The sequence below is a fragment of the Hydra viridissima genome, unplaced genomic scaffold (assembly GCF_058129835.1).
Source record: "Hydra viridissima isolate aposymbiotic clone 2 unplaced genomic scaffold, HvirCarnegie_v1 scaffold_19, whole genome shotgun sequence".
Taxonomy (NCBI): Eukaryota; Metazoa; Cnidaria; class Hydrozoa; order Anthoathecata; family Hydridae; genus Hydra; species Hydra viridissima.
Genome location: NW_028324318.1, coordinates 494,052 through 509,505, shown reverse-complemented (window position 1 = coordinate 509,505; position 15,454 = coordinate 494,052). Strand labels below are relative to the sequence as shown.

General features: G+C 30.5%; 1 pseudogene; it reads left to right on the top strand.

Moving 5' to 3' along the window:
* The first annotated feature begins 4,480 nt into the window (after nucleotides 1-4,480).
* LOC145188679 (uncharacterized) lies at nucleotides 4,481-5,401 on the top strand (annotated as a pseudogene).
* The last annotated feature ends 10,053 nt before the right edge of the window (nucleotides 5,402-15,454 follow it).

Here is a 15,454-nt window from a genome sequence, read left to right as displayed (position 1 = left end):
TTTCTTTGTTTAAGTTGCAATAAGTTGTATTTTGGATATGAAATTTAAAATAAGTTTGGTAAAAATAACAGAAGTAAGGTTATGGTTTGTTCGTTTGAAGAATGGGTTAAGCATATTTTGGTTGTATAAGGTTAGCGCATTGAATTAGGCACTTCAGGTTGTACAAGGCCTTTGGACAATGTTTTATTAGGCCTCTGAAAAGACAATCGATACCATGATTGTCTTTAATAATGACCCTGACATTCTTAAATGAGTATATCACGCAAATAGGAAAGACCTTGTACAAAAGTTTTTTGTTTTGGAAACCTTTGAGAATGAATCTTTTTGACCACTTGTTATCTCAACCCCTTTGTTTTTAGAAGCCCATTTATAAATTTCCTAACAGGTTTCTCCGTTTTCCTTTAAATTATCCAATTAATTTCGATCTTGGTATCTTGGAGTTTTTTTGAAACGTCAACGAGAAATATCAATGAAGCGTTGTAATGTTGCAACGGTGGCACGATAAGACGTGTGTGTGTGTGTGTGTGCTTGAGTTGGCAGCGCAGCTACAAAATCTTACAGATCATCTTTGTCTCGCACATGGAGCTATAAGAGATGGACGTGCAACCTATTGTTTTTTTTGCGAACCATGCTCGTTGCGTATTGTTACAAATCTTTTGTTTTAAACAATAAAAATTAAATTATATTAAAGTCTGTCGGATTCGTCCAGAATTTTTGGTCTCGTCTTACCAATCACCAAGGGCAGGGAAAATTTAATTGCAATTTAATTGTTTAAAAATATACTACCAACTAATTAATTGCAATTATTATTCATTGCAATCAATTAATTGCAATTTTTGAACAGTTCAATCAATTTTTCCAATTAATTGAAATTAATTATTGGTTTTTAAAAATGTCTAAAAATGTTAAAAACAGAACATAAAATTATCATTTTTCATTAAATATCATACTTAAAAGATAAATATTGTTGGGTTATTACTTTAAATATTTATATGTAATCATTACATATATATATTTAAAGTAATAACGTACTTTAAACTGGAATTGCACATTACATTGTAATGTATAATTCCAGTTTAAAGTACGTCTTTAATAAGAACTCATAAAAAATAAATTGGAAACCAAAATTTATTTGAAGCGTAAATCACTAAAACAATCAGTTATTTTCATTATTCATCATAATATCTGAGAGCATTTTTCTGTCCCAAATCGTTTGTTAACACACAAAAACATTTGCATTTCAAGATTGGATGGAAGTATATTATGTCTCAAATGGCCAATTGCGTAACCTGCAGCACTGAAAAATCTTTCCGCAGTATTTGATGTTGGCACCAGAAACTTGCAATTCACATATCTTGAATCCGAAAACATTTTTTCTTATTTTCTTTTCTTTAGAAGCTTAGAAGCAAAGTCTAAATCATAATCAATACTAACTGGCGTGATCTCAGATTGCTTTAGAAGTTTATTTACACTTTCCTTTTCATTTAAAAATAGTTCGTGCTCTCTGCTGTCCAATATTTTAACTTGCGCACTTTCAAATGTTTTAGAATGAATAATATCTGCATTTGAAGATAAATAGGTACCCATATTAACATCTTGTCTAATTATTTCATCAAATAACTCTTACTTCTGAAATGTCAATAGATTCTCTTTGAAGTGCAATAGTTACTGAGTTAAATTTTTGCAGAGTCTCGTTTAGCAACTGAAGATCATTTTCTTCCCTGGCAGACAACGTGTAATCTATAAGCTCGGGCATTTTATCAAAGTTCCCTTGGGTGAAAAATGGCTTAAGACAAAAATATCGTTTTATTGTTTCTGAAGTCAACAAACGGAGTTTTCCGGCTAGCTTTAAGTTTTTGAATTTACCCATAAGCGTATTTGTCTTATCGATGATATTTTTATATTTGAGTAAAAACATTTCCATAGCCAATTTGAACCTGTGAGAGGCACATCCTATTAATGTAACATTGCACAGATTTGCACGGGCCTTATTTGCTTCCCGGTTGTCACCTATTAAAGATGTTACGTTAGTCATATTTTTGCGAAGAATATTTTGAAGAACCTATGATAAATATTCAAATTGGGATTTCGCTGTAAACTCTGTTTCATTTCCTATAGGTGAAAAGGCAATTAATGCAGTACAGTACTCATTTTCACTGGCATTATTAGGATATGATACAAACAATGCCACATAGTGCCAATGCCGGATTAACCCGGGTTCCAGGGAGCCTAGGCGCCCGGCCCCCAAAAATTAGGGTATCAGTGGGGCCCCCGATTTTTAACGTTTATATTATTTTTTTTATTATATATGACTTGACATTCTAAATTAATTTTATTAATTTCTAAGGAAATTAATTCCATTCATTTCTCATGTAATTAAAAATAAAAACTCTAAACTTTTTAAAAAAAGTTCGAACTTGAACACGTTCGAACTGTATTGGAAAAAAGTTCGAACAACATTTATCTTTTTTTACTTACTTGAAAAAGTAAATAAACGGATACAAGTTAAATGCTAAATATTTATCAAGAAATGCGAATTGACATTTTGATTTGAATTTTTTATTTTATTTGAGAACAAATAATATGACTTAAATTAATAATTGTTTGTTTTTTTATTTTTTTATATTTATTGGTAAATATGTATTGAATATTGTATATATTTTTTGAAATATTAGTTTTTTACTATTTTTTTTTACCACTAAAGAATTATAAATTAAGATTACAATTATTTTTGCAATAATTGGACAATAATGTACAGAAAATATTTAAGCGGAAATTTAAAACGCAAACTGAAAAAAAAAAATGTGACAGACAGCAAACAACATTAAAAAAAATCCCAAGATTGACTAATTTTTTCCGATCTCCTGATAAAGCATTAGAGGAGAATCAATGTTTGTCAACTGAATCAAACCCAACTGCAGAAAGTTCACAATTGCAGAACGTAACAGATAATTCTTCAATGAACAATGTATCGGTGTTATCCAATTCAACAGAGCAGCAAGAAAATGTGTCATATGGCAATGTAAGAATACCTTGGAATTTAGAGGAAAGAATAAATAATAAAATTTATTGTTACTATTGTTATTACCATTATTATTATTTCTTTTGTTATTGTTGTTATTATTATTATTGTTATTATTTTTGTTATGAGTAATATTATTAAACGTATTATTATCTTTAATCGTGAACTTAAGCTGTACCGTTGTTTTTTGTTTTAGTCCAGTTTGTTAATATGTCAATCTGACCCAGCATTGTGGACGGATCTGAAAGAAGCACAGCGCTACTGGATTTCTATAAAAGAAATTCCTGATCAAAATGTTGAAGACAAAAGTTTTGAAAAAACTAAAAAAGTAACAAACACGAAAATAAGGTGCTGCTCTCTTATCTATTTTTCTTTTAAGTTGAAAAATGGTGAAATTCGAAAGAGAGACTGGCTTATTTATTCACCATCTACAGGAAAAATATTTTGTTTCTTCTGCTTGCTTTTTCAAGATTCAGACGACAATTTCAGATCTGGATTCAACGAGTGGGCACATGGACTGCGTTCTATACATAGACACGAACAAAGCAAGCAGCATTCTGATGCAGTCCAGTGCTATTTTGGAAAAGTTACATTAAAAGGAAAAATTTATATTCATTTAAAACAGCAGTTGGAGGATGAAAAGCGTTACTGGAGGGAAGTTCTGAGAAGAGTTGTTGAATGCTTGAAGTTTTTGTGCTGTCGAGGTCTAGCTCTTAGAGGTGATTCAGAAGATATAGGTGACTTCAGTAATGGAAATTTTCTCGGGGCCTTGGAGTTCTTAACTAAATTTGATCCATTCCTTGCTAAACGTTTAGAAAGCCGAGGAAATCAGGGCAAAGGAAATGTTTTATACATTTCATCAACAAGTTATGAAGAAATTGTCTTCTTAATGTCAAAAAAAGTTCTGGATTCCATTAGCAGCGAAATTGCCAGTGCTAAATACTTTTCACTGATTGTTGACTCATCAACTGACACTTCACACTGTGACCAACTTTCAATAATCATTCGATATGTGAGCGAGGAAGCTGTTGTGCAAGAATAATTTATTGGGTTTGAATCTTCATGCGGACATAGCGGAAAGGCTATGGCAGATGCTGTCAAGAAAACATTAGATAAGCTTGGCTTAAACATTAAAGATGCTCGTGGTCAGTCATACGACAATGGATCTAACATGTCAGGAAAATACAAAGGCCTGCAAGCACTACTGAAAAAAGAGAACCCAAACATTGAATTTATTCCTTGTGCAGGACATTCTCTAAATTTAGTTGGCGTAAATGCTGTTGACAGCTGTGAGGCTGCATCCGATTTCTTTGGGTTTCTCCAATCGCTGTATAACTTCTGTGCTTCTTCAACTCACAGGTGGGAGATAGTTTGTTCAGATCTTCTAGGTGGTGCTGGAAAGGACAGGAAAGTTACCATTAAAAACCTGAGTGGGAGAAGGTGGTCAGCAAAAGCCATTTCTACCAAAGTTTTACATTCAAATTACAATCATATCCTTGACACATTAGAATCGATTATTCTGGATAAAAATGAAAAAACTCAGACACAAAACGAAGCCACTGCACTTTTTAAAAAAATGAAAACTTTGGATGTTGCTTTTATGACGGAGCTTTGGCACAGAATAATGTTACGATTTGATGCTACTAGTATGAAACTTCAGGATAAAACTGCAGATCTGGATCTTGGTGTTCGATTGCTTAAATCTCTTTTGGAATATGTGACGTCAGTTCGTGAAAATTTTCTCGACATTCAAGAAAGCGCTAAAAGGTTCTCAAGCATTATTCCTAATCAGTACAAGCATGAAAATAAAAGAAAGAAGACGCACAAATTTGGGTTTGGTGAAAATAGCAAGAATGAAGCGGTTCTTAGTGGCAATGAAAAATTTAAAATCAAGTATTTTTTCCCAATCATAGACAAGTTGAAAATGTGCTTGAAAGAAAGGCTTTTTGCTTACTAGTCTGCAGAGAGAAAGTTTGGTGTTCTAACTAGTTTTCAAATCATGACCGTTCCTCTCATTGTTGCTGCTGCCAAATCCTTGTGTACGATTTATCCTTCAGACTTAGATACGCAATTCCCTGGTGAAATTATCCAGTTTTCCAAGTTCATGGCAAATGAGAAGAATATATCAGCACTTTAATGTTTACAAGCAATTCGTAGGAATAAGTTAGAATCAGTTTTTCCCAATGTTGACATCGCATATCGGATTTTTCTTACTCTTCCCATTACTAATTGTAGTGCAGAGAGAGTATTTTCAAAAATGGCAATAGTTAAGAATGATCTCCGTTCCTCAATGTTAAATGATCGTTTAAATGCTCTTTGTTTAATGACAATTGAAAGAACACTGTTAAAAAATATAAATTTTCAAGATGTTGTAATTGATTTTGCAAATGTGAAAGCAAGAAAAGTTTCTATTTAAATAAAAAAGTAATCTTATGTTTTTTGCATTCATTTTAAAATACACTTTTTTAGGAATGGGGCCCCAAATATTTTTCGGCTCCCGGCCCCCAAGACCCTTAATCCGGCCTTGCATAGTGCGTACTTCCGTTTGACCATCAATCAAAAATAATTGCGAAATTTTCTGGAACTATGTAAGCAATTTCTACATCAACTTTTTAAGTCAGCAAATTCATGTACTTTTTCATGGTTTTTATGGAAATATTTTCTAATTTAGAGTATTTTTGCGTGAGAGAGTTTTCTACAAATGAAAATGGTTTAAGGCCACAAGTCACCCATTCTATCCATGAATACATATTGTCGGTACTCTTTGGTATTATTGGTCCTGGAATATGAGTAAAACCACTAAACTGTGTAATCGGCTGTTGTGTTGAAGTTAAAGAAGTATTATATTCAATATATTCTGGATGCATACTTTTAACATGATTAAATAAATTGATCTATCCTGTTTTCTGGCGTAGTTTTTTTCCGCACTTACAGGTCCAATTACTGTCATTAGCTTCATCTTTCTTGAAGTAAATGTTGACTATTTCTTTTGTATTAATTGTTAGCGAGATTTATAAAAATCCTAAAAAGAAATTTTTTTACTTTATGTGCACATATAAACATAATTAATAGCACAATTGAAATGAACATGCGTATACATGCGTATTATTGGTCAATCTATCCTTAACCTTATATGCGTGTACAGCTCGAAATATTTATACATGCGTATTATTGCTTATGCGTCATTCTATCTTTAACTTTTTATGGTTAAATACAGTGCTAAACTAAAAATTACATAAAAGTATAATATAATCTCCGTAAATAAAATTAATGGCAAAATTATCAATTAATTGCAATTCTGACCCAATTAATTAATTGCAATCAATTAATTGCAATCAATTAATTGCAATCAATTAATTGCAATCAATTAATTGCAATCAATTAATTGCAATCAATTAATTTTTTGCCCAATTATTTTTTCCCCGCCCTTGCCAATCACATCAACTTCCTTTTAGTTATTCAAGATAACAGCAATAGAATCAGGTTTTAAGCTTAATTTTATACAGCTAGATATTCCTAATATTTTAAGAAATAATGCTGATGATGATATAGAAATTGAGATCATTTACTTAACTACTTTAGTACATTTATAACTAGAGATATAATAAATAATACAAAATATCAACTAGTTTTGTAGCTACCTAAAGCACAATTATTTCATGTCCAGGGAACTATTCTATCTACTATATTGCTGTAGACTTCTAGTTTATAAATATTATAGAATTTTCTATTTTTATGTTTAACAACAGAAATATATGCAGTTAAGGATAAATAACTTATACTTAAAATAAATGTAAATAAAATAAAGAAAAAAATAATTTGCCACAGTTTTAACGAATTTAGCAAAACCAATTTATGGCAAACCGCAGGAATAACTAAGTATTTAATATTAACATAACATGGTTTACCAGCTATATATAAACTAATTTTTATTTGACAAAAACAAATGGGTTAATATGTGCCTTTTATGACAAATGAAATAATATATGAAATATGAAAAACGAAAACATGAAATATCTGGCCGCATTTTGCAAGATAATTATAAGTTTAAATAACTTTTTAAAAGGTTTTGCATTATCAAGCGAATTATAAAAAATCCCATTAGAAAATACACCTACTAAAAAATAATGCATAGTGGAATATATATTATGGAGCTTATAGAGTAGTCGAGGCAAAAAATGCGAATAATCAGAAAAATTAAGGCTGGTGAATGAAGGACCATGGAGTTGAATGAAGCCAGAGCTTGACAAAAAATTTTATTTAATCTTTTTTATACTTTGCTATACTTTTTTTAGTCATTATAAAATTATCCTTACAGGTCTATTTTATTATTGACGGAACTTTACAAGAAAAAAGTTCCCAAACTTAGAAATGTTTATCTTGGAAAAATGATGAAAATCTGTTCATGCCGACATCTAATTTCCTTTACCTTGGTGTAATTTGTTTAGTAATTTGTCAACGCGTGAAGTAGTTACTTTATCCATAGTGTGGTTCATTATCGAAATTGCAATTTTCGAAAATTTTCGATTAAAACGGTACCGAAATACTTCTTTTTTTTCGAAATCTATAAAAACTTATGAAAATAATTGAACTAGCCAAATTAATTTCGGAAATAAAAAAGGAATTTCGAAATGTGAAATTAATTTCAAAATAAAAAATTGCACTTCGAAAAGTGAAATTAATTTCGAAAGAAAAAACAGAATTTCGAAAAAAGAAATTAGCTTCGAAAAACAAAGCGTATTTCGAAAACTGATATTAATTTCGAAAGAAAAAACAGAATTTTGAAATGTGAAACTAATTTCCAAAGAAAAAAAAGAATTTCGAAAAGTTAAATTAATTACAAGAAGAAAAAAAAAGAAATTTGGAAAGTTAAATTTATTCCAAAAAGTAATTTTAATACCTTATATTTTATTTGCATAATAATATTAAAATAACCGGGTGCCTAAATAATTTACAACGGGTGTGTTTCGGCAAGTAGACTTTTTATTATATATATATGTATATATATATATATATATATATATATATATATATATATATATATATATATATGTATATATATATATATATATATATATATATATATATATATATATATATATATATATATATATATATATATATATATGTATGTATGTCTGTATGTATGTATGTATGTATGTATGTATGTATGTATGTATGTATGTATGTATGTATGTATGTATGTATGTATGTATGTATGTATGTATGTATGTATGTATGTATGTATGTATGTATGTATGTATGTATGTATGTATGTATGTATGTATGTATGTATGTATGTATGTATATACATATATATATATATATATATTATATATATATATATATATAATAATTTGCCATATATACATATATATGAATAATATATAAAGATGTATTATACGTATATATGAATATATAGCAAAATAATACTATCTTGGTAAATTTAAGGTGGCACCCAACTGATAACAAGTTGTTTTTTTTAGTAATCAAAATTATGATTTTTTTTTTTTTTGATGAGAAAAAATTTATATTAAAATAAAAAACAGCTATCTTTTTTTTTTTACTTTTACTATCCATAATGGCCAAATATGTGTTGTAAAACACGTGTTTTTAGTAAATCTTTAAAGCCTAATATCTTGAATTTGCCTCAACAACTCGAACTAAAATTTTGAGTTATGTAACAAAAAGATTGCTAAGGTATATATATAATTGTTTGAAATTGTTGTAAATCTCATCTAAATAATCCCAAGAGAGTAATTAGCCAATTACGTTGCAACAATGATTTCATATACGTGCGTTACAGGCCTTAAAGGAATTGCATATTATAACTTTTAAATATCATAATTATATCATTTAGGAAAAGCGCACGAACTTTTATATAAATTCTATAAAATTTTATAAAATTCTATAAAATTCTATAAAAATTCTAAATCTAAAGTTTAAACTTACGTTATGCAAATTTAAAATTAAAAAGTGTTTAAACTGGTGTTGTTATCGACTTAGACTAAATCGACTAAAAGTTGAAATTAGTCGACTTTGAAAAAACTAAGAGTCGATGTAATCGACTTTGGATTTTCTACTAATCGAATTAAAGTCGATTTAGTTAAATAATAGTATTTATACATGTATTTTTAACATCTTTTTATTTGATTGAACATTATAAATCTTTTTAATTTTATTTTGTAAACAAAAGCAAATATGACTGTTGAATAGAATGTAGTTTTTTCAGAGCCGGAATAAAATATTTACCCTCTTTCCTTTTATATTAAATAAGAAATTAAAATATAGTATCTCCCTCCATCATATTAATTATTAAATGAAGATGCTTTTAAGCATCTTCATTCAATAATTAATAAGTAAAAATTTGAATAGTAAAAATTTTAAAAATTCTACGTTCAAAATTTACAATTTAAATTGTAAACAAAAACACTTAAGTAGCTTTTGCTATAGGTAGGTTTTATTCACTTTGAGAGGGCTAATATTTTATATGAAACATTTCACCGTGTAGATGTAAGTTGTCATTCGCAAATTATGTCACGCAAAAAACTTTTCAGATCCCCCTCCTCCCTTTTCCACAAAATGTCACAAAATATCAAACCCCTATCTTATCCTGAAGGTTTTAATCCCAGTAAAAAAACCTTTAGGGTTCTAATCCCTGCAAAAATATTTCGAAGCAAATTTTAGAATTTCGAAGGTAAAAAATCGTTTCGGTATTATTTTCAGAATTTCGAAATCACAAAAATATTTCGAAGCAAATTTAAGAATTTCGAAAGTGAAAAATTGTTTCGGTAATATTTTTAGAATTTCGAAATCGCAAAAATATTTCGAAACAAATTTGACAATTTCGAAATGAAAGAATCGTTTCGATGCAAAATTAATTAGTTTGAAATTATTTCGAACTTACCGAAACAAAATAGAGTTTCGAAAACTTTTTTTTTTTTATCGAAAATTTAATTTTTGCTTCCGTGAAAAACCTTAATCCATAGTCATAAAATACATAGTCTGGCCCAGAGATGATAAACGGCAAAAATCTTCTCGCCTCCGCGTTTCTTCCGCAGCTATTGGCGGCCGCTTCCCAAAGCTTTTTTTGCCTGCAGAATGTTCTGACTTCCACCTCCAGATGCTTCCGCCTCCCAATTGGAGGCCGCCGTTAGAACTTTGTTTTGGAGGCAGAATTTTTTGGATGCCACCGCCAATTGGGAGGCGAAAGCCACTGGGGACCGCCGTCAGAAGATATTTTGGAGGCAAGTTGATTTGGAGACCGCCTTCAGTGGCTTTTGCCTCCCGATTGGCGGCAGCAGCCAGAACATATTTTTGGAGGCAGAATGTTTTGGATGCCGCCGCCAATCGGGAGGCGAAAGCCACTGGGGTCCGCCGTCAAAAGATATTTTGGAGGCAAGTTGATTTGGAGATTGCCTTCAGTGGCTTTCGCTTCCCGATTGGCAGCAGCAGCCAGAACTTATTTTTGGAGACAGAATGTTTTGAAGGCCGCCGCCAATCGGGAGAAGGAAGCCACTGGCGACCGCCGTCAGAAGATATTTTGAAAGTAAGTTGATTTGGTGGCCGCCTCCTGTGGCTTCGGCCTCCCAATTAACTGCTGCCGCTAGAATTTTTTTATAGAGGCTGAATGTTTTGGAGGCCGCCGCCAATCGGGAGGCGGATGCCACTGGCGGCAGCCGTAAGAAGATTTTTTGAAAGTAAGATGATTTAGAGACCGCCTCCAGTGGCTTCGACCTCCCAGTTGGCTGCAGCCGCTAAACTGGAAGCGAAATTTTTGCCTCCCGCCGCCTGAAGTTGAAAACAAAGGGACAAAATTTTAATTAAAAAAAATTAAATCTTTAAATTGCTTGTTAATTTAAAAACGTTTGTTTTTAAATTAACAACCAATTTAAAGATTAATTGGATTCAAATATTGTAAAATTGACATCAAAATTGTGTTTTATATGAAATTTATTGCCAAACTTTGACTATTAAAAAATTATGATTTTGTCAGAGTGGTTTTTTGTTATTTTATAGCTATTAACAAAATTTGAAGTTTTATATTTAAAACAAGAGTTAAAAGTTGGAAATATTAAATCCATGCCATAGGCTAAAAAATCTTTTCGACAAAACTTAATAGAAAGTGAATTGTTAGTTTTTTGATCAAAGTTTGAATTTTTGAACAAGTCGTTCATCGGTTGAATTAAAACTGTCATTTTTCAACCATAACATTAAATTCTTAATTTTACTCATTAGATATTGTTAAAAATTCTTGACAAACCCAATATTCTTAAATGGTCATTAAAAATTTTAGAAATTAATGTCGGTTTTAATTGAATTTTTTCAATAATCAAAATTTTTATGAAGATTGATTTTTTCTTTTTTTTTTTTTTTGAAAATGGAAAATGCGCAATCGTCGAATCAAATATTATATTAAGGAGATTTTTTTTACTTGTTGAAATTTCCAGTTTGCAATAAAATTTTTACTACTACGTTTTAGTAAAATAGTAAGTAGTAAAAATCTCATAAAACTTACTATACGGTCATCATCAGGTATTTATCCCCTAGTTAGAATATTTTGCGGCAAACACGTATTTTGTGGCTAACGTGCATTTAGCGGCAACATGTATTTTGCGGCAACATGTAATTTGCGACCGCGTTGTATTTTGTCATTACTTTTAATCGCTTTAAAGATTGTGGTTTCTTGAAAAGCAATAAAGAAGCGATTCCATTTCGTACGAATAAAATTAAAATTTTCTCTTTTAGATTTTTAAATGCATTTTATTATTAAAAATTAAACGCCGCATACTGAATTAGTTGACGTTTGTATTTTTTTAAAAGACAAAATAATCCAAAGACAGCTATTAGTAAATGGTGTTGATAAATAGAACTTTCGAAGAAAAACAAAGTTATTCATAGTTGATAATAATGAGTTGTGTCATCTAGGTAAATCTGGCGATAAGGTAAACAGTTTATATATTTATAGTTGTTTATACTACTTATATTCATTTTATGTTACCAATTGTGTGATACTAGCTTAATTTGGCTTACACTTTTGTCGTGTGGTGCAGTTTTTAACTTAAAAAAATTCAAAATTTTTGAAAATAACATATTACTTATGGCAATCGAGTCAAATCAATCATAACTTTTTTTATGTTAACTTTTTAAACTGAAACGATTTGTAACAATGGTTTCACTTGAAGGTTCTTTTTTTCAGCTTTTTGAAAGTTATTACATCTTGAAACAAAAGTGGCATTGTACTTTACCATTCTTTACCAAAAAATTTTTTAATATTTTCTGTGGTTGAATTGATGCCTATGCGGCCAGATAATGCATTTGCCTCATTGGAAATATCATAAGCATCATTCAAAAACTTAATTATGTGGTGTTGCTCTTCTTTACACCAAATAACTTTCCTCTAAACAAAAATTTAAAAAAAGATTCTTTAAAAATTTTGAATTTTTTTTTAGTTGAAAACTGCACCATACAAAAGTACATCCAAACTAAGCTAGTATCGCACCACCACAAAACACAATTGAAAACTCAATGCAATTATTTTAAACAACTATAAATATATAAACTGTTTACCTTGTCGCTTTCTTACTAATTATTTACCCTATAGGTTTCCCCACACGTTGCAACGTTTAAAAGTATTGGCAAAATACGTGGTTGCAAAATAAGTTTGTACATAAAAATACAGTAAAAACTTAGTATGAGATTTTTACTAAGTAAAAAAAAAGTGGGAGTCAAAATTTCGCACTTTACCGGTACGATAAAGTTTTTTTGAAAAGCATCTCTAAACGATGGAATTTTCATTGTTCGAATTTCTTATTCATTAAGGTTCGAGTAATAAGCAATAGTATTTTTTATTTTTTTTTAGTTAACCTTTTTTTCTGAGAGATTGATTAAGATAAGAATGCAAAACACACGAGTAAAAGAATATTTTTTGACTGAAAATAACAGATGGAAATGCAAAGTGTGCGCAGAACAAAAGCCAGCAATTCTTGCCGGAAATGTTTCTCATCTCAAAAACCATTTGCATTCAAAACACAAGGATATTGCTATAGAACTAGGAATTTCGGAAAGGAGGAGAGTTCGAAATAGTAATCATTATGAGGGTAGCGGTGAAGAAAATGCTATTTTCGTTTCGCGTAAAAAAGTTAAATTTGACTTCGATATCAACGATACAGTAAGAGACTTCATAAAATCGATTCTGATGAGAAATTTGCCTATGACAGTCGCTGATGACATGGGGAAGAATGAGATGATTAGAAAGGCTCTTCAAGCTTTTGGTGTGAGATGGAATCGTCAAAAAGCAAAAGAATTTATTCTTAAAGCTGCTGACCAAATTTATGAAATTATTACAAAGGATATAGAAAATGTATATCCGTCATTAATGTTTGACTCAGCGTCTCGTTTCAATACAAACGTTTTTTCTGCAAGTATTCGGTATACAAAAGATGGAAAATTGCACGATCGAACTTTGGGAATGCTCACTCAACACGGACGGCAACTTAGAGCGGTTTTAGCTGATCAGCTAATTACTCTGATTGCGAAAGTAGGGAACGGGGCAGATGATATTTACTCAACTTGTTCGGATCAAGGTAAAAACATGATCAAAGCTTCTGATGCTATCAGAGAAATGCAAAATCAAATGATCGTTTGTAATGAATTTGTTGAGGAAGCACAACAGTTTGATTTTGAAGATTTCGATCTGCTTGACCGAGTCAATTTTGAAGAAGAACTTGTAGGAAATTCTGAAGATACAGACGATGGGATCGAAAGGCTATCACATACTCAAGAACAAGAGAGAAAAGTAAATGTGTTAGAAAATAATATTGGTGCAATCTGTACCAATATGTTTTGTGGAGCGCATGTTTGCCAATTAGCTGCAAAAGACGTAACAGAGCCGTTTGAAGCCACTCTTGCTGAAATAAGAAAATTTATAACAAATACACAAGCGCCTAAATATGATGCAATTTTTGCTGATCTCAAGAGACCACGCAAAGATATTGCTCCGAGATGGAGTAGTACTTACATCATGGTATCAGACATGTTTGAAAAACTCGCGATATATGAACAAATCGGGACTAATCGAAATAACCGCGAGCTAAGATTAAATGATGAAACCTGGAAATTTATTGAGGAATATGCAAGAACATTCGAGCCGATATTTTATGCAATGAAGGATTTTCAAAGATCAGACTATACCATGTCGGACTTCTTTTTACGATGGATGAGAATGGTGATGAATTTAGAAAAGATTGCCGATGGACAAAATAATTTCACATCTAAACTTCTGGAAGCTTTAAATTTACGTTCACAAAGGTTTTTTGAATGTGATGCTTTCATCGCTGCTCTCTTACTGGATCCTCGTTTTGCATGGAATAGTGCTAGCCATGAAGTTTTCAACGACTTATTGAGAAGCCGTGGAGTAGATCATTTACTGAAGATTCATCACTTTGCAAACTCACAAAGACAACTTGCTGAAATTGCTCGACAGCCTGAAAACTTACGAGATGAAGATGAAGAACGCTTGACTCAACTTTCAGGTAGAGATTTTACTATCATTCAGTAATTGATATTTAACCAGTATTTGATATCAAGCGGTTCATTAAACAAATTTTATTCAATTACATTAAAAAATCAAGAATTTCCACACTGTGTGTCAATAAAAGTTCAATACTACTCAATAACTTGATTTTAATGATTTTCGTCATCGTAGAGTATTATTCGTTTCTTCCATTTTTTTTTTTTTTTTTTCTTCACAAACCAAACAAAAGTAGTTTAACCTTTTATTGATTTAAGGTCAAAAAGTCAAATTTTAAATAAAAGTTTTTATCTTTTAAGTGTTTGAAAAACTTTGAAACTTTTAATGATTCGATAATCAGTTCGATTAGACAATACTTGTTGTTTGATAAACAAATAATTGGTATCTCTTCTTTCAGGAGGAGGTCAACGTCAAAGCATAGATTTTATACAAAACACAAGAATTCATCAGCAAATAACAAATATTGTATATAGTGAGCCACGTATTGGTGTGAATGAGAATTTTAATATTCTTGAATATTGGCACTTAAAACGTGATGATCCTAACTGGAAGGAACTTTACAATATTTCTCAAGTTGTTTTTGGTGCTGCATTTTCTCAGGTCAAAGTTGAACGAGATTTTAGTAGCTTTGCAATGGTCTACACCCATTTGAGAACTCGGCTTTCGGATGAAACATTAAACGCGATTTTAGTAGTTAGACAAAATTTGGATTTGCTTGACAAAGTTAAATTCTCTTTATTACGTTAATCATATACAAAAAAAGATTCTATTTTATGTTACTTGTTTTAAAATGGAATATAAAACATAACCTAAACTTTAATTCTTGTCTTTGAACACTCAGTAAAATTGACTTTTGTTTCGATGATTAAATCAATTTTTATTTAAGTTTATGTAATAGA